Source organism: Anser anser, assembly GCF_964211835.1.
Source record: "Anser anser genome assembly, chromosome: 18".
In the NCBI taxonomy this organism is placed as follows: Eukaryota; Metazoa; Chordata; class Aves; order Anseriformes; family Anatidae; genus Anser; species Anser anser.
Window position 1 is genome coordinate 4,197,952 of NC_139739.1, and position 26,297 is coordinate 4,224,248.

The following is a 26,297-nucleotide window of genomic DNA, read 5'->3' on the forward strand; positions in this document are numbered from 1 at the left end:
ACAAATATCCTCGAAATTTCAGAGCTACTCAGCGAGTGCACGTGCCAGTGGCCTGAGTTGGACAGTTCAGAGACCACAGCAAGAGCAAAGCTTTCTCCCAGGAAGCCTGTCGCACCCGGGCTGTCCCGCTGCCTACAAGGCATCCTCGCTTGGGAAGTTTCAAGCCCAAGCAAACTTTGCTGCTTCAGCTCCCGGACCCCGTTCCACCGCTGCCTTCCTCAGAGCGCTGCGCGGGGCCGCTTTGTCCACGCAGCGTGCCTTCGAGCGCGGGCACAAAAGGACGCGAGATGAGCGTGTAATCAATAGGCCTCACCCTCGCTGCTCTCCCGCTGCCATTTCTCAAAGGGAACTTTTCCTTCCTCCCCCCCCCCAGCCCCGCGCCGTCTCCTTTTGGCAGCCAAGCCGACAGCTGCGACCACGCTAAGCCGGATCTGGCAGGCTGCTCGGCCGAGCCGTGCCTGGGGACAATGACTCGCCAGAGCCAGGACATCTCCACGGGCTCCTCTCGCTGCTGCGTGCGAGCAGGGCTTTCCGCTGCAGCTGCGCCGCTGCCCCCCCTCTCCTCGCCGCTCTCCCACCCTAACCCCAGCGGATGCGACGCAGAAGCCCAAGCGCAAAATGCTGCCTGCTGTACGCAGCGGGGCAGGCCCCAGGAACACCGCCACGTGGGCTCACTTCTGAGGGTCGCACGGAGACGCCCAGCTCGAAGGCACGGAGGGATCCATCCTGCGTCCTGCACAGCATCCCGGGCACTGAGCGCGCCCACGGCGCGGCTCCGCGGTTATCCCCAGGGAACGTTTCGGCCAAGGCAGCCCAATCCAGCAGCATGTCAGTGAGCGGCTGGTCCTTGCTCCATGGTTTGTAGCGCTGCTTCCAGCCCTGCCACGGTCCTTCAAGGCTGCCAGGGAGGCTCGGGGCGCGCCGGAGACGCGTCCGTCCCTGCAGGGAGGCGCAGAGGGGCTGAGCCGCCCGGGGGCTGCGCGGTCCCAGCCTCCCCGCTGCAACTCCTCCGGGGACTGACGTGAGGAGCGCAGTGGAAGAGATAAAAGCTCTATTTCTCAAATGCGCCACTGTAGCTGTGAGACATCAAGAACAATCTGTACTGTGTTTTCAGGAAATCCTCTCTCTCTTTTCCATATTCATGCTGTTCCAAAAAACTCCTACATGACATCCCCTCTAGAGCAGCACAAGCTATTACAGAACTCGGGAAACGCAGACAAAACCCTGAAGACGCTCTCGCAGCACATTCGACGAGGCCGATGGTTTATCCCCCGACTGATCTCCGCCACTTGTCTTCAGCAGCTCCCGAGGACGAATAAAGACCTCCTGGGACTTCTTCCCAAGCGCAGTCTCCACTGCCTTTCCCTGGGATCGCGCTCTCAGGACTGAAACTCAAGGGTCAGAGCACGGAAACACATGCGAGAGAAAGACAAGTGGTCACCATCAGCCGCATTTCCGCGCCTGATGCCCCGCTAGCAGCGAGCGCAACCCACAGCCACTGGGTCATCACACAGAAGCCTGGCAGGGACGTGCAAGAGCTGAAGAAGATCAATACCAGCCGGGTTTTTGGCAGCTCAGCTCCCCCCTCACCTTCCCGGTGTCACCGAGGATGTCTCGCTCGGTGCCTGGCAGCCACCAGGAACAGATGGGAGCACGCAGGCGAGGCCGCGGTCCTGCTGGGGATGCCTCACGGCTGGGACACACGCGGGTAACCGCGGCCTGCCCCGAGCCTTCCGCCAGCCCCCCCGAGGCGGCAGGTGAAATCGGTACGCCCGAGACACATAAAGGCTAAATATAATTCGGCTCAACGTGCACCTGTCCTCCAGACAAAGCCCGCTGCTGGACGTCAGGCTGTGCCTCTCGGTGTACAAAGACGGGTCTAAATCTGCCTGTAATGGAGCTTTTCAGGCTGACTGAGCAGTAATGTTCACAAGCTGCTCCCCTCCAGGGAATACTGTATCTTCCTCACTGCATTACCCCAATCAGAAAGATCAGTGAACAGCTCAAAGGCATCGGTGGAAGAGGCACCGCTGCTGCAATTCCATTTAGAATGTATCAGAATATTTTATTCCTCCCTTTGAAAGCGACAGATTGGGTATTTCCGCGTCTCTTTGAAGTCTGGCAGAACAATTCACACCGGTGGACCGAACAGCCCTTGCTCCTCACTCCTTGTGCCGTGCCAGGTACTGCAGATCGGAGAAAAGTCTCTTTGAAAGCCCCCCAGAGCCACCCGAGGCAAAGCTACCTCTGTAATCAAAGCCTGGACGCCCGGCCAACAGGTACTGATTTCTCTTCATCACAGCAAGCTTTATTTCCATCACAGCGTCTTTATTTTCAGAAAGCCTCCTGGAAAATGAAGCGTGGTACACCTCCATTCCAAAAAAATCTTTCCTTGGCAAGTGCTTGGTTCCCCCTTTCTGGCAGACGCTGAAATTAAATACAGCCTCCCTGTTTATTTCCTTCTCGCTGCGGACATGCACGTCCTTGCTGAGCTCTGGAAGTAATTTGTTAGCTGGGAAAAATAAAGATTTCTTGCTCCTGCATAAACCACGGCTGGTGACAAGAGGGGAAAGGGACCGGGCTGGAACATTTCTCGCGTTTTATTGAGGTGTCTCTCAGGGTGTAGCAGAGCAGACAAAAAGAACAAACCCGACCAACAGACCCAAACAGCCAGATCTCAGAAGGGTGCTGGGGAGATCAGCACCTTCTTCCAGCACCCAGGACCAAGTCCCACACAGCCCAAGCCCCTGCTGGCCCCCCGGGCCAAGAGGGGCAGACGGAGGGGCTGGGCTGTTCCCAGCACGGCTGCCTCCCCGCACCGCGCTCTGCTGGAGCGGCGGAGCCCACGGTGCTGTGCTTGCCAAACCTACCTCCTCTGCTCTCGAGTCTGAGTGCTCGGGGGAAAAAAAACACACAGCCTTCCCTCGCTACATGTGCAAAAGGGGGAAATAAGCAACTCAGTCGCTGCTTCCTCCAGCCCAGAGCACAAACTGATAGGATCACGCTGATCTAATCCAGAGGGCATTCCCCTGCAGATTTTAACAGCCTTAAAGTAGGTCATGCTTGGGCCTGAATTTCTCAGCAAGCCCGACTCTGACATATTTCTAGAGCATGTGTAGGTGCATGTGTGTTTTTCCCTCTCCCTGTAGTACCTCTCCGCGTGAGGCTCATAACCAGAAACCCAAATTAGCTCAGCCACAGAAGGGAGCCAAGTCTGAGGGCTAGATTTCTGTCTGAAACAGACAGACTGAACTTCTCCAGTCCACAGACCCTCCTCTGTCGCACGTGCTGGTGGCAGTTGTTCATCTGAGAGGGCATCCTTCCTACCCAGGCCTTCCAGAGGGGTAAAGCCCACTGCCAACCAGCTGAAGCCGTGCACGCGGAGAGGAGGAAAGTGCTGACGTGCCCAGGGCCAGCCCAGCCGGGAAGCAGAGCAGGAGCACTGGAAGCAAGCCTGCCAGGCCCCACGCGAGGTCCCCGTCCTCCCTCGCCTCCTCTATGGCCCTGGACCCAGCTGCTGCTCTCCCCGGCTCTGGGGACACCACTGGACAAAGCTACTCCTCAAAGCTGTCACCAGTTCCAGGCTCACCCAGCCAGTCTGCTGCACGTTTCAAGCTGTAAAAACCAAAAACCAGGAGGCTTTGACAAACCCACACTCTCCGCTGAAATCAGGACCGCGGGGCCCCTGCCCTTCTTTGCCTCCCGTCACTCGGAGCAGGACGGATCCCTACAAAACAAGCAGCAATTTTGATTCGTCAGGACGTGAGAGGAACGCATCCCTGCTCTCCCTTCATTACCCCAGGACTGCTACAAACCAAACAAAAATCCCACACAGAATTGCTCTTACGGCGACGCACTCGGAGCCCTTCCCGTTACTTTAATTTAAGATGCTCCCAGCTGTCGCAGCGCCTGCCTCAGCCTCAGAGGACCACAAACGCAGGCTTTCTTCAGGGTCCTGGGCTGCTGATGTGCAGAGCGAGGAGGAGAATTGCATTTGCTGAGGCTATGAATGATTTATCACCGCACTGACTGCAAGAGGAGCGGGGTCCCAGGGCTCTCTGCACGACCGGAATCGCGCAGGCGGGCTGCATCTGCAGAGCTGTTTGTGCGCGCTCCTCAAATCATCATTAACCACCAGGACCCTCCAGAGGAGCATTTATTTCCTTGGGATTGCAAGGGAGATGGCTGCTGAGAAAACAGCTGGGCAGGATTTAGCCCCATTATATCCGTCTGTCTTGTTCCGCTCTCCCTCCCCTCCACCTCCCAGTTTAATTGGGTACGAAAATAGAGATAATAATGAAAATACAGCAAAAAAAAAAAGGGGGGGGTGGAGGGGAAGCGCAGCACAGGCCAACGGCGGGTCACAGCTCTGCTCGGTGGCAGCGCACAGCTGCACGGGGCAGGGTCTGTACTTCCCAACGCCCCCCCTGCCCCAGGCTTTAGGAACTCATCCCGTTCTCCCGATGATTTGCGCAGTGCCGCGCGCGCAGGTGTTATAAAAAAACAACGCCGTGCCCACGATGGCACACAGCCCTCCCCTACGAAAATGGGCATCGAGTATTCTTAATGAAATGGGTTTGCGTTTCCCGGCAGTTCTGCGTTCTCTGGAGACAGGGCGATTAAACAAATACACAGAGTGAGAGCCCGGCCTCGGCTCCATCTAAGGGAGTTTTGCCACGGGCTGAAGCGAGGCAGGAATCTCAGCGCGTGGGCTTCCACCACCAGCTGCACAGACCTCGTATAACCTAATATTGCACCTCCCTTTAAGGGTGAGATACCAGCAGCCAGCCATATTTAATACGGCACGCCGCGCCTAGGGATCAAGCAGGATGGAGCCAGGCATTAATCACCGGTTCTCTTTCCTTGGGGGGATTACGCAGGCGAATCCTACCGCTAGGAAATATTTATAAAGTAGTTTTTCAGTTCTGGACGCCGCAGACTTTTTATAGTTACTATATTCCTGTATTGTTGTGCACAAAATCCTCACCTCAAACCCGGTTACTAAAAAAAGCGCTGCTCCCTTGAGAAACAGTCCTCAAATTAGCTGCAGCACACCGCCCTGCCTCCATCCCCACAGCTCTGCATCCCGCTAATTACCCTGCAGACGCTCCCTGTAACGAGGGAGATGGAAACCTGAGCGAGGAAGCAGAGGACCAGGCAGGGTGCAAGCAGCCCTGGAGTAAGCCTCCCCTTGTCACTACCTGCACACGCTCGAATCATTTCCTCCTTCCTCCCCAGGCAACCTGTGGATTACACGCATGGAAGTACAGCAATTACCCTCTTCAATTACCCTAAAGACTCGGGAAGAATAATTGTTTGCAATGGAGAGCCCTCTCGCCTGCTCCCCACACAAAGCCTAACCCTTCCTCCACCGACAGCCAGCCTCCAGAAATCTGTATGCTCCGCAGGGCGCGACCAGCGCCAGGCAGTCAGCTTTAATTTCCTCGCAGTCATCGATATGCAGCAGTGTGGCTCACGCAGCTATCCGCCACGGCCTTCGGAGGGTTCGTTTCTGCTCTCCCCCTCTCCCACGCATCACGAAATGCGAGCAGGAAGAGAGGGGAGCAGGGAAACTTCTCTGAAACGACCTCCACCTCCCAGGCTTGAGGATGCGGTGCAGCACGAGCCTGGAAATGAAATCCTCGCTCCCCGCAGCCCGCCGTGCTTCCAGGGCCGGTTAGAGGAGCAGCACCAGACATCAGCTGACACCGGCAATTACATCCAAATAGCAGATACAAGGTCTGCTATCGATCTGTTCCTAGAGGGAAGGACAAGCTATCCAGTAAAAAGGGGTGTCACGTTATTAAATTCTGAAAGGATAATAACCCAACACGAAGGGCACAGCTGTTACTGGTACACTTCAGGCTTCGTTTCCGAGTCTGACAGGGAGCAAAGATCAGCGGAGCACTTCACCGTTCGGAGACAGGCCTAGAAATTGCAGGAATAAATTAACATATCCATATCCAAATTACTGGGCTGCAGGGGTTGCCGAGCTGCTGGCAGGGACCGGCCTCCTGCTACCACCAGTCACTCCCCGCAACCGCCTTTCCCTCTTGCTAGCTGGCACCGCGGTGCTCGGATGGAAAAGCAAAACACTTCGACCTTTCCTACCTCTGCAGCTTTGCCTCGGAGCAGGAGGTTTAACAGCCCCAGCCCAGAGGCTGGAAAACACAGGGCAGACACAACAGACCTCGGAGAAGGCACTCGGGAAGCCAGATCTGCCCGCAGGAACCCGAGCCAGGCGTCCCAGCGAGGACAGCCAGCTCCATGCAAAGCCTGCCTCGGTTCTGCTGGGACAGGAACGCACGGCTGCGGGAAGCAAGCGAGTCAGGGCCCTTCAACAGCAGCAGCTCAAAGGAATCGGAGAGTTTAACCAAGCTGCTACTGAAAAAAAAGAAAAACAGGAAAAGTTATCGATTCGTACGAGCTCGGAGTCAAGAGAGCCATAAATTATTCTGCAAGGCAACAGAGATGGCAGATTTCTTGGGCACTTCAGTGGCGCGCCACGCAGAATTACGGGCTCGGCTCATTTGGCCAGACTGTCCTACGAGCAAGCAGCAGCGATCCCTGAAACGGGCGCCGGATGAGTTACGGGCCAGCACCCCATTAACAGCATTGCAGGGCACGCCAGGGGTTACAGGCGGAGCCGGACAGACAGAGCCACGACAGACACATGATTTCATAGCATACTTGGGGGATTTTCCACCCCGCTGCAGACAGCGGGTCGCTCCGTCTGCGTGACCAAAATTACAAACATAACACAACGAATTAGAAGCAAAATGCCCCCGCGCCCCTGCCCAAACAGACTAGGCTGGGGAATCCAAATCCCTCCAACCATCCTGAAAGGCATTTGGAAATCAAGGTGAGAAGAGCCCTACAGATACCAGCCCTCATCCCAGATATCACAGTCCGGGCAGAAAACCGGGACTTGGGAGCCCTGCAACGTATCCCCCGCTTCACCACAAGCCTCAGGTGCTGCCTCTGGCAACTCAGCTCTCCAGGCCCCTTCACAGAAGGAAAAGCAACGGTTTCCCTTCCCTTCAAGCGAAACACGTTGACACGGCCAGATGCGAGCGCAGCAGAGGCCAGGCAGCGCCTCAGATCCCAGCTACCTGCACAGACCTCCAGTGGCACAACCAACCTCCAGTGCCGAAAGCAAGCGGCCCCTTAGGTGCTCAGAGGTCCTGAGGAAAGCCGGGATCATCCTCCGGTGCTGCCAGCGGAGCAGGCGCACACCCTGCCAGGCTGCCACTGCCTGCGGCACCACAACCCCAGGGACCCCGGTCCTGGGGGGCTGCCCCCCGAGCCAGGCAACGCGCCAGAGCCCTCGGTACCGGGGAGACTGGTGTGAAAGCAGCAGCTCGGAAACTTCGGACACGGGTATGTCTGTATGAAATGCAGTGAGGGAAGATCAATATTTTCTTTTGTTAAGTAAATCTGGCCGCTGTGGAAACACCGGGGCAGCAGCCCAGAAGGCAGGTTTTCTGTTTACCCGCACCACCAGAAGCAGAAGTGGGAACAAAGGCGGCCGTCCTCACCCGCCGTCCTCACCCGCCGCCCCGACGGGGCCCCTGCAAGCTCCACGCACGGAAGGGAAGCGCAAAGCTCCCCGCGCTGGTGCAGCAAGAGCTGGGGGCTTCGAGAAGTGGCAGAGGGGGAAACAAACCGGTGCTATTCACCCTCCCCGAACTCCAGGGACTCGATGTCTGCCCCTAACAGCCCCTAACCCCAACGGGAGCCGCAGCACCGACACCCAGCGCCCTCCGGCCCAGCAGGCAGGCTGACGGCCCCGCAGAGGGCTCTGGCAGGCAAAGGCAGCCCCGCTGGAGTTTCAGGCGGTGCAGAGCAGCACATCGATCCATTTATCGTCTGCGGGTTGCCATAGAGACCACGAGTCCTCCCCCACCACCCCCCGGACCCCCCCCCACCGCTTTCCAATTGATAGCCGGGCGCTGGGGAAGCTTTTGCAGCACCATGGAAATTAAATCCCCGCTGGCAGTCACAGCCATCACGGCCACGAGTCCGCAGCTCGAGGCAGTGTGCCCAGCCCTCCCCACCACGCAAGTCCGAGCAACGAGCCTCTCCTGAAATAAGTATTGCTGGGAGCAAATGGTATTAAAGTGGGGTTTCACACGAGCCGGTGGGTCAGCTTCAGCCGCCAGACTTCTTCCTGGCTGCTGCAGGAAAAGCCACCCCTCGGCCTGCGGAAGACACGCAAGCCGCAAACTTTTGGGGGCAGAGAGGCCAGCCCCAAGGACATCCCCTAATCCCACCCTTCAGACACGATTTCTCCCGTCCCGCTCCCAGCGAGGAAGGAAAATACCTCACCTAGCTCTGAGGCAAACTCCTCATGGCCTGGACCGTGTCCCAGAGCGGTGCACAGCAGCACCTCCCACACCAAAGCAGCCCAAGGCCCCGGCACCACAAAGTACTGCAGGTGCTTAACCAGCCTAGCAGCACCGCTTACCAGCACAAGGCACCGCGCTATTTCCTTTCTCCCACCCCGCTTGGGGTAGAGAAGCATAATCAAGACAGACGGAGAAAAATCTTCAAATCCCAAGGCCGGGGGTTTGGCCTTCAGCTCCACGCGCTGCCACGCGAGCAGGTCGCCCCGCAGGCAGAAGAGCTGCTGCCAGGTGATTCCCTCACACGTCCGAGGAGCTGCTCTGCAGGCACCGCGCTCCTCAGCCCTTCACACTCCGCACAAAAGCGTGAAAACGCGGTGCTGGCTTCCCCCACGGCCCCACAGGGGCCTCTCTGAGGAGACCACAGGAGAGGAATTCGGTGCCGCACGCAGGGGCAGAGCCAGTGCCCGCAGCCCCGCAGCCAGGCCCAAGCCCAGGCCGTGGGGCAGGCGGCAGGGCCGAGGCGGCTGCAGGCCTCGAGGGGAACTGGAGAAGCGCGGTGTAAACGCTGGATGTGCCCGGAGCCAGAAAGCTGGGCGAGGGCTGCGCGGCATTTCCTGAAGGTCCCCTCTAACGAGCGCTGTCAGCCCGCCAGCCCCACGGAGCCCTTCCGTGGGAAGCACGGCGCTGCCGGGCCCTCGGTGGCACCGTCACAGTCTGTGACAGCGGGAGCTGCAGAAATGAAATTCCTCCCACGCAGCGCAGAGGCAGGGGTAGGACATCCAGGCAAGCAAATCCACCCAGATCTGGTAGAGCTGAAGGGGAGAAACTGCCCGGGAGCAGCGCAGAGCTCCCACGGCACATGGGCGGCTGCCTCACCTCTCTGTCCCCAAGCACCAGCACCTTGTCCCACCCCGACGTGCCTTGTCAAGTGCCCTGTCAAGCTCAGAACAACGCAGAAGCTTGCGACCTGCCCCAGTCTCCAGCCTGGACACGACGCTTTCCAGCAAAAGCAGCAAGTCCCAAGCTCTCTCGCCAAGCCTCAGCAGCCCTCCTCTTCCCACCGCTCCCTCAGGTGCTGGGACCTGCTGCAAAACGCGTGACTGAGTATAACCGAAGGCCAGCAGTACCTGGGCAGTACGTGCCAGAAAGCAGAAAACACGGCAACTGCTAGAGGGAAGGAACTCGAGAGATCTGTCATTCCGGGCGGGAGGAAAAAAAGCCATGTTCAAGGCCTCCTCGGTTACGTAAACTTCATTTCCATGTCTTTTATCACTGATAAGATAAGCCATTGCTCAAGTTCAAGTTCTGTATCAAGTAAACCATGATAATCCTCTTAGGAATTCCCCATGCCCCAGCTTGAACAGACCTGCAGAAAAGAGCTTAAGGGGTTGCCTTCGGCTTAAAAAAGAAACACACACAAGCATGCAGCCACATACTTATTTATAACGTAGGCAAACTGGGGCCCGGTATAGAATAGGAAAGGCTTATACGGGGCTGCCTGAATAAAGGGACCTACTTCTGCCCTAGTTCATCAAGGCTACGAGCCACCGCTCCGTCACGCACCGCGCAGTCAGCCACAAAGAAAATCGCCCTTCCGAGAAGGATTCCTTGCAACAACGAGGACCTGGAGGAGCGGATCCCGAGAAGCAATTAAAGTGATTCACGGCCAGCCCCACGCACTTTGTGCTGGATTACGCCAACAAGAGTTTTCCAGGCTGCTGTATTTTTTTATTTCTTATTACAACAGAGGATAATTTTACCTCATCTGAAGCCGGTGGCAGAATTACCGTGATTTCCAGCAATTACCCCCCTGCTTCAGGTGTAAGACTGGAACTCGCCAAGACCACCCCCTCCTGTTGTACCCCTTCATCGTACCGTCACGACATCCAGATGTGAGCCATCGTCTGTATTTGTTAGCCTGTAATCTGACCCAATCTAGCAACTGGATATTCTTACTAACCACTTAAATATGCACTTGCACACACTGCCTCGTAACACAAAAGGCCACTTCATAAACTGCTGATTGCAAGATAGATGACAGAAATAAACAAACTCTTGTCCTCTGCTGCCGCACACCATCAGGATGCAAATTACCTGGGCCAGCAATTTTATCACAGCATCTTCCAGGCGACTGCCTGAGCCTACAGGCAGCGAAGGCCAACTTTCGAAGCCTACAGCTTCACTTTACGGGGATAGCTCGACTTCACGGGGCCACCCTTGGCCACCCCCAGGCACTTCAGTGATGTGCAGCCACAGACCAGGAGGGCACAGCCTTGCACGACCGTGGCAGGCACAAGAGCAAGGCGCAAGGCAGTGGTATCTGGGATCAGGACTTAAAACGAAAGCTTTGTTCAGGCCTATCAACTTCCCTCAGGCAGCCCAACGGGCTCAGGTATCCACAACTGCTTCTTACTCACTTCCAGAGAGCAAAACTTTCATCCCTCCAACCCCCCAAAAAAAAAAAAGAAACTGCCTCTCCCCGTCACGTTTTTCTCGAACATGCCTGGGTATTTTATAACACGAACTAAAGACGCAGCACATCGATCCAAACATCTCTCCCCTCCCCACCAGCAACTTCAGGATCCTTCAGCGCTGACTGACAATCCACAAAACCGTGACAAAGGTTGTTTTCAAATCAGCTGCCGGAAAAGCTCTTCCAAGATAGCAGCTGAATTCAAATCACATAGCAATTATAGCTCAGGGGGATTTCTAGGTTTTTCTTTCAAGAAACCTATCTGAAAACAAAACAAAAGAAAAAAAAACTGCTTTAAATCTCATTAAAAGATTTCAAAGTGTGTCGCAAGCACGCCACATTTTCCACCAAGGCAAGCAGGAACAAATCCAACTATCTCCACCCCAGCCGAAGAGGTTTTGTCCTTTAAACCCTCGCTGCGTGCCCCCCGTTTCAGCAGAGGAGCGGGACACGGCAGGGTCCCCAGCTGCTACAGACCTCTCGGCATCACGCTCGCCGCCCCGTCCCGCGCCGTTCCCACACGGTGAGGTTCTCCACGCCGCCCTCCTTGGGTTTTCACCCCTTGCCTCAAGGCCGCATGCAGATGACCGTGCTTTTTCTGAAGCCGGTGCCAATGAGGCCGCTGCATTCGTTATCCGGGAGGATAATGACAGAGTGCAATTCAGTCAACAGCAAATCCTCCCCGGGGAGATGCCCTCTGACCTCTCCCGAGCTCGGGGATGAAAGTAGACAGCCAGATCTCAGACAGGCGGCAGAGCTGAGTGAATAATTCCTAATGAATCCTTTCATCTCCCCTTTTGTTTTGGGGCGGGGGGAACGGAGGGAAGCGGAGGGAAATGGTTTGGCGCTATCCACCAGCAGAAAATGATTTTCTAGGGCTACTCCAAATCACTGTCAGCCGCAGCACATTTTTCACGGGCTCGGCTCGGGACGCGGCGGGCGAGCTGCTCCCTGCGGGCGGCCGGGTCCAGAGGGGGAGAGCAGAGCAGCACAGCCCGGCCCGCAGCAAGAGCAGGGATGCAGCCGGAATCCCAGCCTACGAGCCCCATGGCAAGCAGTAGAGTGAATTCAAATATCCGCTGAAACCGCGTTTTCGCCAATAAAACTCGGTTCCAGCAGCACAACAGTAAATACGTGAAGAAGAAGAAAGTTCCTTAAGTAACGCCCACAGAAAGCCGTGGACCCAGGGACCTCACCTCTCCCCACGTGCCTGTCAGCCCTCACCAGCAGCTCTCTCCCGGTTACAAACCCACGAGCTGGAAAGACAGCGAGCGTGTGAGACGAGCAGATTATTACCCCCAACAAAAAGCAGCAATTCTCCCTTCTCCTGCATGAACTCAGTGGCAGAATCAAGTCCTGCAGCATCTCCTGAGTGTCACCCAGAGGTTTTAAGGGAAATAAGGATGGAAAACAGCGGCAGAACGCGAACCTCCAAGCTGCTTTACAAGCTTTCGGTCACCCAAACAGCACCAGGCCCATGGGTCTGCATCCGTGCAATAGTACCAGCTGCAGGTGTGCAAACTTCATCCCCATCTCTCAGGCCTGAAATCAGCCGCGTCTGAAGCAGTCACTTCCACCCAGCTGCTGCTACACTTCGAGATCTGCCCTCAGCAGCACCGGTATCTCACGCTGCTAACAGGAACTGCACGCAGGGCCCACAGCCCCGGGACGCTCCCTCCCCTCCTCCGAAACAAATGAACCAACGCGAACCCGCACGCTCTAATCGAGCTTGGCGAGGGTATTTATAAAGATGCCAGATCCCAGGGGTATCGACGACAATCTCTTCCCCAGTAAGGCCCGACTCCAGCCCCGGGCTCTCTCAAACCCCCCTGCTACCTCGCACGCCGCCTGGGACATCATGCGCGGCCACGCAGGGAGCAGCCGCCATCCCCTGCAGGTGCCCAGAGCACGGGGGCCGCGATGCCAGCGATTAGGCAGAGCTTCAAAGGAAGGGAAACAAGAGTCCTAGTCAATGACTGACCAGAGGAACGGCTCAGGCTGCTCTCATTTGCTCCTCTCTCAGCACATTTGTTTGCCAGGCTGCCCGAGAGGCTCCCAAGGGTCAAACCCAAGGAGCCGCGGGGTCAGCGACTGCGCCGCGATGGCAGCTCCGCCGAAACGAACACAAAATCCCGAAACTGCCAGTGAAAAGTTCCCAGCCTTCACAATTAAAGCTAAAAAGACGTGGATATGCAAATCCTCTAAGCTCAAACATGCCAGAGACAGCATCAAAACTAAAACACCACACGTGACTGCTGGAGATCAGAGGTTAACAATATTTAGTGATCCGCCTCACATTCTGACCTGCTCGCAGCGGGCTGTGGAAAGCAAAACCCTGCTTTCAGGCTATTTTGAGAAGCACTCACAAGGTTTATCCCAGAAACTGCTCTCTGCCTACTCGGATTTCTCAGCCGAACCGATCACATGGCGCTCCGACGGCCTGCCGAAGACACTTGAGAATAGCAGCGCTGCCTGCCGCTCCCCGCCTGCCACAGCGCCGCTTTTAATTGAGGCTGAACTCCTTTAGCCCCTGCTGCAGCCTGCAGCTCCAATCACTGAAGTAATAATTAAACCCAGGAGAAACGGTCCAAAGCAGCGGTGCCCTTAACTAGCGCGTTAAGACGGGGAGACCTGAAGACGTGCGCAGACACCTCCAGGACATGCTGTTTTGTTTCCAGCCTGCAGACCTGCCTGGGTTTTAACGGCGATGTCGGCGCGGCAGGGATCTCGCAGTGCAGCACAGAGACAGAGGAGAGGCAGAAAAGCGTCCTTAAAACTCCCTTTCACCTCGCCAAGACCGAGGAGGAAATCACAGCGAGTTTCACCCGCTTCGGGACCTTCCTCCTCTAATTCCTGGGAACGCCGCAGCTGATGACGACCTGAGGTGGGCGTTCAGAGCAGGGCACGTGGCCCCGCGTCAGTGCGGCTCGGGCACTCGCCCCAGCTCACGGGGTCCTAGGAAGGAAACCCGCTGCAGACAGCGCTGGCTGCGAAGGCCGGTGGTGCATCAGGCAGCACTGCCCTGAAATCCAAAGGGGAGACACTCAGCCTGAAAACTGCTCTTCGTTAGGTTAATTAGTCGAGTTTGCTGTAAGCAACTCGGTTACCATAGCCACGGTGCCCGGAGAGGAACGCTTCACACGGGTGTCCCTGCCTGGGACCGGGGCCGGGGGCTGCTGGCCCTTGCTGCCACTGCACAAACACCGCTCGCGGGAAGGCTCCTGGCCACAGATCACACGGCTGCTAAAAATAGTGCTGGAGAGCAAACAGGTTAACGGCACAGCGAGAAAACGCATTCACACACGGAAATAAACAGAACCCATGCGAGACCTGCCCCCCAGCCTGCCCTGTGCGCGTTAACAACCAAGATGATGCTGGGTGCTCTTAAAAACCCAAGCCCTGCCGTCAAAGAAGTGACCGAGAGCTGCCCGTCTCCCCACGCGCCCTGCACACACAGCCAAATCTCTTTCATCTGCTCCGGTGCCTGGAAAAAGTCCAGAGTTAGAGCATTTCCCCAAACAAGCACATATTTTAAGTGTCATTAGCTACACTCTGCCCTTTTATGATCAACATCATCTCAGTTGCTCACAAATCTGCCATGCAACACACATTTATCCCTGTACTCGAGGCACGCCAGCAAAACTCCACTGCTCATAGAGGAGAAGAACGGCTGATTTAGGAAAGTGGGAGAGAAAAGGCAATTTGCAGTTCGACCGAGCTCCTCCAAAAGTGGGAAGCCCCGAAATTTATCCTAAAATCAGCAAGAGGCAGCAGAAAAAGTCAAAAAGCTCAGCCTTGCTTGACAGATAGCCCCAAACCCATTAAGGAATGCAGCTCAGCGCCACCTTTCTCAGCAGGTTAATGTTAAGCTGCTGCTTTTTTTTTCCCTCTTGCAGATGCCTTAATTGCTTGCTTAATAAGGATTTCGCCGCTACGCTTATCGCAAGGCTCCGAGCCGGCCGTGTGACGAGGGCGCAGGGCAGACCCATTTGTCTCCGTAACTAATTGTTCTGACTTCTCAACGTACACACCAAATTGACTTGGCAAGACTGCAAGGCAAAGCTGCTGTATTTATTTAGGCATTTCTTCTGCTTCGTACAACAAGGCTCCAACCTGGGCTCCCAGGCAAGACACCACGGGCGTCTTTATCACATTTATGCAAAACCGGATCGACTGAAGGAAGGATCAGGCCCCAGGTTAGCAACATTCCTGGGCACGTCCTTTACGCCAGGTATTTTAGCCCCGGTTACCTGGCTAAGAATTAGCTGGCGAAGCGCTCCAAGTTCACGAGGGCGAGCGCCAACACTCTTACTCCTGGCTGCAGCCTCCCCACGCCAGGGACCAGCCTCCGCACGATATCCGGGGCGTGCAGCCTCGCCGATCCCAGCGCGGGGAGCGCCTGCGTTAGCCAGGCACGTCCGACCCCGGGTAACGCGGGGCCGCCGTCGTGCACGGGCACGTTCTTCCTGGAACAGCCCCGTGCCTGCGGCCAGGGGTCTGCCTCCGCACCCGCCTTCCAACTCCACCAAAGGTTCAAGGTGTTTCCGCACGAAACAAGGAACTAGAGCGAGGCGAGCACAAGGGCGCATTGTGCGGGGAGCAAAACCTCCTGCAGAGAAATCCGCAGGCTTTTAGAAAGCACGACTGGACAAAACGGGGCGGGGGGAATGCCACAGACAGAACTTAAAGTTCTTGTCCTGGGGAAGCTGATAGCAAAACTCACGTGGTGGGGAAGCAGGAGCAACCAGAAGGCTTGCACACCTGTGTCTGGCTCCGCAGCACGACTCTGGGCAAAGCAAACTCGTTTCCCAGCTTTCAGGGCATCCACAAAGCGTTCTGGAGTGCAGGAACACCAGTCTCGATGGAGATGCAAGCCTTCGCTTCCCGCAGCGAGCAAGACAACAAGAACACAAGCCTTAAGGTATGCACTTACGTCTCTCTACTTTTGTTTCATAATGCTGGAGAAAACCCCAAATCCTGCAGCACTTCAGCCCGTCACCACGCAGCCCTCAGGAACGCTGCAGGCAGCTGGCTGGGTGCTGGACCAAAACCGCAGCAGCTCTTTACGTGCCTCTCTAATCACTGCACCTTGAGCCCCAAAAACACCAGAAATCTAAAGACGCAAAAATTTTTAGCAGCTACCCGTCAAGACAGCAAAACAAAGCCAAGACTAAAACCTACAAATGAAGGAAAAAAAACAGAGAAAGCAGAAACAAGGGCTGGCTGACACCTCCTGTACGTGCTGTCAGCAGGATCACCTACTCCGAGAACAAGGACGCAGCGCGATGCTCGGCGCATCTGACACATGACAACTGCTCCACGGCCCCAACGCTGGAGTTGCACGAAACCCTCTGAGCGCCCACTGCCTCGCAGCTCAGTAACAAACAGCCACTTACACTCGCTCAGAGCACTCCAACTCCACACGCTGCCCCCCAGTCAGATCTTTGGCTCTTGACCTCCTCTCAAGCATCCACCCGGGGCGCAGAGAAGCCTTCCACCCCGCCGCCAGCCACGCTCAGCAGCTCCAGCCACAAGCGTGCAGCCGAGCCGGCAGCACAGGGGCCGTGCAGAAACATCTCACCGGCAGCCCACGGTGGCCACCAGGTCCACGGAGCGCACGCAGTGGCACCACCACCAGCCCCAGCCCCTGCACGCAGCCAGCCTCCAGCACGGGCACACGGGGCCACCTCCTCGGCACCCTCCAAGCGAGTTAGTTAAGACTAAACGAGTTAGTTAAAGACTAGAAAGCCTCAAGGAATAACACTGATGGCTTTTTCCACTGCCAGTTCAGAGAGTTTTTTTCCCCAAAACACTGGATACACAGATTCCCATAATGTGCACACTTTGCTGCGTTTTCTTTCTTCGACGGTTTTTAATCACTTCTGGTCTGGCATTTGGAAATTATTATTCACACACACAGACAACAGGAACAAGGCTGCAGGGAAACACGGATTTCACTGGGCCGCCTGTTTTTGTCTGTGGACACCACCTCACATATTACCAAATCAAAATAAGGCGGCCAACTTCAGCACGAGGGGGGAAATGAAAGGGCAGACGGGTGACCTAGAAATGAAGCTGAGACTTTGGCATGAGCTCGAAACTGCAGCGGAGGCAAAGAGAGGCAGAGCCTTCCAGGCTCCATTTTGAAAGCAGCTACCAAGTGGAATTACAGGACACGGTACCTGCAGAAAAACAAGGGCAGCGCTTGATCGAGGAGGTCTTTCCAACAGGTAGGAGTCACCCCCTTCAAAGAGAAGGGAGCCTTGTTCCAAGGCAGAAGGGATGCAGTTATTTAAAGCCTCGATGCAGGAACCCCCCCGCGAGCAAACGACTAGAGAGACTTCCCAAGTGCACAGCTCTGATAGCAAACACCGCGGCTGCTCCACGCCCAGGCTTTACATACCACATGAGATCACGAAACGCATGACTGTAATGGCAAGGGCTTGGCGAGTCCGTAGCCGAGGCTGTAGGGCTTCGAGCAGCGGCTGAGGAACGCTGCAGTCACACGTCTCGCAGCGCGGATCCAGTACAAACTCACCCCGCCAGTTATAATTGGTTCGAGGAGGGCGTGAACGAGGCACCTCTGTTCCAGCAACTTTCAGGCTCCGTCAGGTAGCGTCCGCAGCGCTGGCGCGGAACCGACGCAGGCTGTGCATCGCCCCCGGCAGGTCTGGCAGGGGAGGCCGCCGCTTGCTCGTGGCCCGGGCTGGACGTTGTTATACCGCTGGGTGGCCCGGGGTAAATCGCCGGGGGCTCGCAGCCTTAAAACCAGCTCCTTGCAGCATCAGGCCAAAGAGATGACAGGAGCTCGGTGGTAAACACTTGCCCAGGGCTGCAAAGTGGCCACGCATCCTGCGGCGGAGAGGAAGACATCCTCCATCCTCCGAGCCAGGGCCGTGGGGATTCTCAGGACGCCTGGCTTCGCGTGCCATCCCAGACACCCCTTCGCTCTCCCCTACCAAAATCCACGGCGACGCGCCCCGAGGAGGATGAAGGCTGCCCAGGGGAATGCAAGGCCCCGGGGACCGAGCAGAGACGACGGGATGATCTCCATCAGGAACCTTCCCAAATCCTGTCATCCTCCACCCACGGGGCTGACACATTTCTTCCATTTTGCCTTCTTTAACGTGAAGACACGGCAAAAATGAAGGATCACAACACAAACCCCGCTGCCCAAACACGCACAGAACAAACATTAGCTGTCTTGCCCACGGAGCCGGTGGAAGGCGTTCAGATGGCGGCGCTGAGCGCCAGCCCACAGCATGCAGAAAGCAGGGCTTACGAGAGGCAGGAGCCCCCGAAGGCACACGGCGGACGGACACGCCACCGGAGAGCTCCCGCAGGTCGCCTGCACATGCAGGGAAAAGAGCGGCCAGGCGGTAAGGGTTAACGCCCCGGGGATTTGGGGCCGAAACCGCGCTTCTGGGCACCGCCACAAGGTCTGGCGTTACACCGGGGAAACAATGCTAAATAAAGGTTACGCTGAGCGGTATTATGTAAATAATTCTCGTCCACAATGAAAGGATAAACCCAGACTGCTCGGTTAGTTATTAACTCGGGAGCCAGCGCCGCAGAGAGGAAATCCTGCCGGCTCTCCCTCCCTCGACATATGTACCGGAGGGCTGCAGATGGGCCTGCAGCTCCCCGAGACAATACCCGCAACATCCCCTGCCTCCCCAGGCGCTGGCACTCTCCCCTGGAGCACTTCCCACCGGAGGAAACCGTGTCAGCCCCACCACATTGTCTCCTCCGAGGGCAGCCCGCTCGTCCTGAATCCTGCCGCTGCCCGGGCTGCCTTCAGAGCCCTTCCTCCTCCTCCTCCTCCCCGAGGGCTGCCTGCCCTGACGGGAACACGCTCCTCGCCACGTCCCTCCACGTGAAGCCGGGCCCAGCCCTTCCCTTCCCCTCGTAGGCTGAACCTGCTGGAGTTTGCCTCGCCAGCACCATTTCTCCTGCCCAGAATAACTTACTCAACCTTTCTGTCGCCTCCTCCCCCCCCTGCAACCTCCCTCCAGCCTTGGCCTCACGACTGAATGCTTTATGTTTGTCATACAATTTTAAATCTGTCAGCAATTCATCCATCTGCTGCCTCCTGGGTTTTTAATGCTGCGAGCGGCTCCGGGATACAGCCTTGCATAAAACTCTCCATGGAAAATGAAGCTGTATCTCATTCAGAAACGGAACCAGCTTTGAGATCATTTCTTTCCAAGGTGTTGGGCTGTTTCAAAGGCTGGCTTCTTCCCTACAGCTAGCAGAAAAGCAGTGATGCTATCCGCTCTAAAATAAACATTATGGGAGCGGCGATAAGGGGAAATATTTCAGCTGACTAAGAGCAATGCGGGTTCAAATCCAAGCGTAAGCTGATATTGCTTGTAATTTGCTCCCAAGCCAAAAACACAGACCGGGAGTGGAAAAAAAAAATGGATGGCATTAAACAACGAGCAGCACACTCAGCGACTGCACAACTTCAGCATTTGCATTATTTTTTTTAAACTAACCTTCAGTTTCACGGACCATAAAGTTAATTTGGAGCTCGCTTCCCTTCCCTGTAACTAGACAAAGCTGCCATCCTTTACATGTGTTAATGTTTGCTCGGTGCTCCGGGGCTTCAGAGCAGTCAGGGGCATTCCTCGCGCCACCCGCGGGCACGCAGCCGCGCCGCCTGCTTTGCTCGCCCCGTCCTCACACCAGGGCAGTAACCGCAGCCCCTCCACGTCCATCCCGGCCACGTCTCCTCCAGCACCGGTCACCTCTCCCCTGCAGGCTCCTCTTGGACACCTCCAAGCCTGACTCGGCCCAAAGGCCAGGCGACTGCAGCCCCTCCTGGGGCAGGCTGCTGGCCTCCAGTAAGCCAGCCCGTGCCCCCGAGGCTTGCTGGTGGCCTTGGGAAGAAGGGAAGTGACAAGAGGGGTGGGCAGGGGACTGGGGGCACAACCCAGATTTCTCAACTCCCAGCACAGTCCCGCTGCTGCCTCGTGTGAGGGTCAGGGCTCACTTCCCAAAACTGCCAAATCACGCATTTCCTTCTGCTGTTCTGCCCTCCTTCCCCTCCCTTCCCTGCAGCTCCCTCCCTCGCCTGGACCAGGCTCCGGGGGCACTTTGACGCCCGCTGATCCAGAGGCCTGGCTCCCCTCTTCAGCCGTCTTTTCAGGAAGCATCTCTAGCCACGCTCATTAAATGAGACCCATTTCCATTTTCATCCACGACCCAAAAATCTGACCCTCGGGCACCACAGGGTAAATCCGAGACCTTGACACCTGTGTGCCAGGACAAGTCCAGCCACAAGGAGCAATTCTCCACTGCTCTTACACATCAACACGCAGCAAGGACCCCAATTAAAGCCACGCCAAAGCCTATATCAAGGCATCCTCAATGAGAATCCGTGACCCCATGATGCCTAAATCCTTAAGCAACCGCAAAAGCCCCAGCCAGCGATCACAGCGGCGACTGGGTGCTGCTGCGCCTCATCCCTAGCTCCATTAGAGCTGACCCTGCTCTCTGCTGAAACCTCTCCGCGAGGACCGAAGCGCGCTGCAGCTCACCGAAGTGCCGGCGCACGAAGAAAACCGTCCTTTCAAGCACACGTTGCCCTGGATTCCCATCCTCATCCGCCCCTGCACATAGCCCGCGGCCCGCACTCGGTGGATCGCTGCTGGCAGCCGCAAAACCCGGGAGAATCAGCCCCTCGCCGTCCGCAAGAAGGAACCCTTGCGGTGAGGGCAGAGCACTTGTGGGGCAGGGACTCCTCTTCACCACCAAAACAGCTCGAAACGTTGAACCACATGCCACCTCTCCGGCCTCAGTTTTCAGGCTTGTCCATAGATCTGGTTGGAATGAGCCATCAGGTCAGGGACGGGTAGTGCTGCACCCCAAGCCCTGCACCCCAAGCCCTGCACCTCTCAAGCCCAACGCCTTTGCCACCGCTCAAATCACCTGCCCAAAGCCCGCTCCAGAAAATTTACCCGTTTAACCCTCCCTTCCTACCCGCTCACATAGAACCGGGGAGATCACAACTTTCCTCCCTTCCAAGGAGCCAGAAGACGACGCTCACTCACACGCACAGGTTACGGCTGGCTTTGAGCGGGCTTCTCCCACGACGACCCACCCGTACCCAGGACTGTATTTCGGCAGAGGCACATTCCTGGGTCACTGCCAACCAAACCAGCAGCAGGAGAAGCGCTGGAAGGCATCAAAGGGCCAAATAACGCACAAGCACGTCACAAAACACGAGGACATCTGCTCCGACCAATTCCAGCCAGCGCAGCCCGGAGCTGCTGCGGGGACGAGACGGGCAGCTCTGTTATTACCACGTGTCGCTATCGGCACAGCTGCACGCATGCCTTCATCGCCAACCATAACAGAACTGCCTTCACCAGACTGGGCCTTGTAATTACAAGACACGAACACGGCTGAACCAACCCCCCCCGGATTTGGCGCGGGATGGCTCCGGGGACGGGTACAACCTCCACTCGAGGCGGCTTGGTCCAAATCCAGCCACAGCCGTTAGCAAACGAAAGGTATTGCCAAGGAGCAGCTGCTCGGTGGCTTGCGTGAAGCGAGCTTATGGTTTCAGTCCAGATCTTGTCGTGAAGAAACGCCCGTCACCTCCCTGGCACCCAAGCTGTGAAGCCAGAAGCATCCACCCTCCTCTCCAGCGTGGGAGCCCCGCCGCGGGAGGCGTCCCTGCACGGAGCTCCGCAGCAGGCCCTGACCTCTGCAGGGCTCTCAGAACCAGGTATGTTTTGCAACTTGGCAGAAACACACAGCTGAATAACAGAAACCACCACCCACATAAAGCCAGAAGAACAAAGTACCAGTGTTTTCCTGCCCCAGACATGTGCATGCCCCATCTCCTCTCTCGCACCAAAAATAGCTTCTACTTTTTCCCTTTTGGCAACAACGAAGTAGGGTTTGAGTGCATTTGCTTTCAATAAACTACATGCGTTTTGCAAGAGTATCTCTCATACCGAAACTTACCCAATTGAAGTTATAAAATATTGTCACACGCAGAACTTCCCTTCCCTCCCGTGGCACCTCGGGACTCGGACTGCAAGCTCTTCGCAAGCCTTGCTTTCCGCTCACCCCGCACGAGGCACAGCCTTGGAGCACCGTGGAGCCAGGATGGCAGAGCTAAGCCCCAGAGTCACCAAACGTGTCAGCGGTGAAATTCAGAGAAGCAAGCACAACCTCACGAAAGCCATCCGGAAGTTTTGTTGCCACTTTCACAGGAGTTGGAAATACTAACCCAGCTGTCCCAACTCACTTTCCTCCCCTTTACGAATTACCACCATCAAACCATCTCTTTAAAAATCACACAGCAAACCTTAACCTTGCTGATAAAACCTCAGCCCAACGCAAAAAACTCTCACCCCACGCAGCCGAGGAACACCACTGGAACAACATCACCTCCAAAGTCAGATTAAAAACCACCGGATTCAGCAAAGCCCCGACGTCTCCAGGCACTCGAAGCCCCAACCTTTGCTTTGTGAGAATACCGAGGGAGAGGTCGCAGGAGAGTTCAAACCATAAACGCCTGCGAGCCGACGGGGCGGCGTGAGGAAATACCCGCCGCACAGATCACCTCCAGCGCCACGGCCCTCCGGGGCAAATTCTTGAGCTGACCCAAAACACAAAGTTCAGGGAGCAGACCCAGGCGGGCGCAGGCCGGGGCATCCAGCGGGTTTGAAGCAGCGGGAGGCAGGGCGGGGGTTCAGAGGGGTCAGCACTGCCCATGGCGGGGGTTCAGAGGGGTCAGCACGGCCCCGATCCCCCAGCCTTTGGGCTCTGCGGCCCCACTGGCTCTGGGAGCAGCCCGCATGGCAGGCAGCTGCCTGCACCCACCGCCGCCCGCTCCTTGTGCGCCGCCAGGGCACGGGAGCAGCGGGAGAAGCGGGACCGGGAAATTATGAGAATCTGCAGGGGGGAAAAAAAGCGTCGCTCCGGAGGCTGCAGCTGGGAGAGAAGCGCACACTTGTTGCCTGCAGACGCCGGCAGACCGGCCCTGTTTACCCACCGTAAATATTTACACGGGAACCGCCGAACGCCGCATCTCCGGATAAGTCAGCCCTGGAGCTTGCAGCTCCCCACGTCGGGGGGCTCGGGGCCGTCCCTCGGCACCAAGGGCCCCGTTCTGGGGGCAGCGGGGCGAGCCTCGCCCGGCGCTGGATTCCCCACTGGGCGCCGATGCAGATTCATCTCCCTGGGCTCTCACGGCGAGCGTGAAACCACCGGCTTCAAGTACGCGTGTCGGGCGAGAGCCCGAAAGAAAATAAAGCAGAATTGAAAGGGATTTTTTTTTTTTTTAAGAAAAAAACAGCCAAAAAGCACCGCCACGCTGCTGGGGGGGGGGGGGGGGGCTGCCTGTCCCCAGAGCCCCCCGGCCCCCCGTTGCCACCAGGCTGCCTCGCGTGGGGGGGGGGCTTTCCGTGGGGGGAAAGGGAAAGGAGAGGGGGAAAAAGGGGAAAAAAAAAAAAAGGAAAAAGAAAAAAAAAAAAGAAAGTTTCTTCCCCGCTCAGCCGCTCTCGGTGCACATTTTCATTTTTACGTAACCGCGGCTGGCTCGCCGACCTACCTGCCTGGCAGCCCCTCCGCTCGGCCCCTGGGCGCCGCAATTAGCAGCAATTAACACTGCTCCATCCCCCCCCCCCCCAAAAAAAAAAAAAGAAACATTTCCCATTGCCGCCCCCCCCCCCCGTGGGCTACCGGCGGGTCCTGCGTGGCCGGGCTGCACACCCCCCCCCCCCCATAACCCCTCGCTAATTAATTAGCGGAGGCGGCGCTAATTAGCGGGGGGGGGGCGCTGCGGGGCCGGCCCCCCCGCGGTGCTCCTGCCTTACCTAATCCCGCCGCCGGCTGCCGCCCCCCATGGCCGCTCCTCGGGTGCCGCCGCCGCTCCTCCTCCTCCTCCTCCTCCTCCTCCTCCTCCTCCTCCCGCTGCGGGGCCGCCTCAGCGGCCGGCGGGGCAGCGCTGGGCGCGGGGGCTCGGCCCCGCCATCTGCGCCGTGGTTATAAATCCAGAGCCATGGGGGCTGCCTCTCCCCGGGGAGCCGGGCCGGGCCGGGCCGTGGCAGGCGGGCGCAGCTCCGCGCCGTGCCGCTCCGAGCCGAGCCGAGCCGAGCCGTGCCCTGCCCGGGCGGGAGGGAGGGAGGGAGGCGGGCGGGAGGCGGGCGGGCTCCGCTCCCTGCTCCGGCCGCCGGGCGGGGCCGCGCCGCCCGCCAGCCTTAAAGGCGCCGAGGCCGCCTGCAGCGCCGGGCACCCCCCGGTGTCGCTGGGGGGGTCTCGGGGGGGTGGCACGGAGCGGGTGGGGGCAGCCCCGCGTCCCCTCGGCAGGGCTGCTCGCGGCGCCGGCCGGCCCGGCCTGGGGGTACCCCCGCGGGGGTGCCGCCTGTGGGCAGCCCGCGCCAAGGCCTCGCTGCACTCACGGTGGAGAATTTCTCCCCGGTATCTCATCTAAACCTGCCCGGTTTGGTTTAAAATCGTGGAATCATTAAGGTTGGAGAAGAGCTCCAGGATCGTCTGGTCCAACTATCCCCCCAGCCACCAGTGTCACCCCCCAAGCACCACGTCCAACCTCTCCTTGAACACCCCCAGGGACGGTGACGCCACCACCTCCCTGGGCAACCCGTCCCAACGCCTGGCTGCTCTTTCTGAGAAGAAATGTCTCCTCGCTTCCAACCTGAACTTCCTCTGTTGCAACTTGAGGCCGTTCCCCCTAGTCCTATCACTGGTTATCTGCAAGAGGCCGACCCCCAGCTCCCCACAGCTTCCTTTCAGGCAGCTGCAGAGAGCAGTAAGGTCTCCCTGAGCCTCCTCTCCTCCAGACCAAACACCCCCAGCTCCCTCAGCCACTCCTCACAGGACTTGTGCTCCAGGCCCTTCACCAGCCTCGTAGCCCTGCTCTGGACACATTTCAGGGCCTCGATGTCCTTCTTGTAGTGAGGGGCCCAAAACTGAATACGGCACTCGAGGTGCGGCCTCACCAGAGCAGAATACAAGGGGACCATCACACCCCTGATCCCATCACCGCACCCCAGTTATGGGTTCCCCCCTAGGCCCTGCCAGCCGCGGGCCCTTCTCCTCCCCAGGCCGCACGCCCCCAGCTCCCGGCTGGCCCCGCAGCGGAGCCGCCCCGGCCTCCCAGCACCCCGCGGCCTCCTCTGGCCCCGCTCCAGCAGCTCCGCGTCCTTCTGGCGCTGGGGCCCCTCCAGGTGGGGCCTCACGGGGGCGAGCAGAGGGGGACCATCCCTTCCCTCGCCCCGCTGTTCCTGATGTAGCCCAGGGGACCAGTCGCTGGGTGCTGGGTACCAGCACACGGTGCCAGCTCGTGTCCAGCCTTTTGTCCACCAGCACCTCTGAGCGCTTCTCCTCCTGCTCCCTGTCCGTCCTCCGCCCGGCCTTGGGGCTGCCCCAGCCCGAGTGCAGCACCTTGCGCTTGGCCTTGCTCAGCTCCATGAGGTTCACCCCTCTTGCACCTCGCACGGCCCCATGCGCGTGCCAGCAGGCGATGCGACACCCCAAAACCTTGCAATGCCGCGCTCCTCCCTCCTGCTCTGCGAGGTGCTGGCAACCTGCTCGGGCTTGGCACCAGCAAAGGTGCACGTCCCTGCAAAGGTCGCAGTCACTGCAAGCACAGCTTTGCCCCGCGTGCCCCTTCCCTGCATTTTTCAGTCCTTGGCTGTACGTGTCAGGCTGAGCGCCTTGTGAGGCAATGTGGCGGATCAAACCTTCCTCTGGAAGATGCGATTATCTCTGAAGATAAAGGACCGGCTCTATCAGCCTTGCGTTGTGGGGTGTCCCTGCTCCAGCCGCTTAGCATTACTTGAGCTGCGCCTTGTTTTTTTTCTTATCTGCGGTGTTTCTCAGGGAGCTTTCATTTAATGAATGGATGGCAAGTCCCGTACCACTGCAAAAAGGCTTCAGACGTTAATTTTACTGCAGCCAGGAGCCAGGCGTTTTGATTCTACTGACCTCAGAACAACATTATAATCAAATGTATTTAAAAAAAAAAATCCGTAAGGGTTGAACACACTTTTCAGCAGGGCTGCCTATCCCACCAGAGCACAGATGGATTCTTTGACTGCATTTCCACAATCTGGACAACCGCGGTCCCGAAGGAGATGGGCTGGCATCGCAGCATCAATACGGGCTTTTAGTAGTGGCATTGCTTTTGTAATAGAGGGGACGGTTTCACCGCATTTCTACATCTTCCCCTGCACCTGGCTGTCCTGTGGGCCCAAACACAAGGGTTGCCCCGTGCTGGGGGCTGCACGCCCCCAACAGAACAAGCAGCGAGCGATGGCCTGCTCTGCACGGAGCTAGCCTCGTTACGCCCCATCCTTAACAACCTTTCTCAGGGCCTCCCGGCTTGGAGTTTCCAAGCTTTTTCCCAAGCAGCCGCGGAAGCTGGGAGTTTCTTTTTTCCATGGAAATCCCTGAGCAGCTTGTGGCAGGACCACGAGGTGCCAGGAGCCGTGGCC

At 57.6% G+C, this 26,297-nt stretch overlaps 2 protein-coding genes across 6 annotated transcripts in view; both read right to left on the reverse strand.

The window, feature by feature from the left end:
• NCOR2 (nuclear receptor corepressor 2) overlaps positions 1-23,946 on the reverse strand; it is a 234,249-nt gene extending 210,303 nt beyond the window's left edge. For 3 of the 5 annotated variants that reach the window (XM_083804415.1, XM_083804414.1, XM_083804427.1), the window contains exon 1: positions 23,658-23,943. The gene's annotated coding sequence lies outside the window, so the exon portion shown is untranslated. Of the gene's footprint in view, positions 1-3,589; positions 3,728-23,657 lie in introns of all 5 variants that reach the window. The other 2 variants (XM_083804428.1, XM_083804413.1) reach the window with 2 other exon arrangements.
• LOC310883681 (uncharacterized protein) overlaps positions 1-26,297 on the reverse strand; it is a 113,253-nt gene that overhangs the window by 33,319 nt on the left and 53,637 nt on the right. The gene's annotated exons all lie outside the window — the stretch shown is intronic.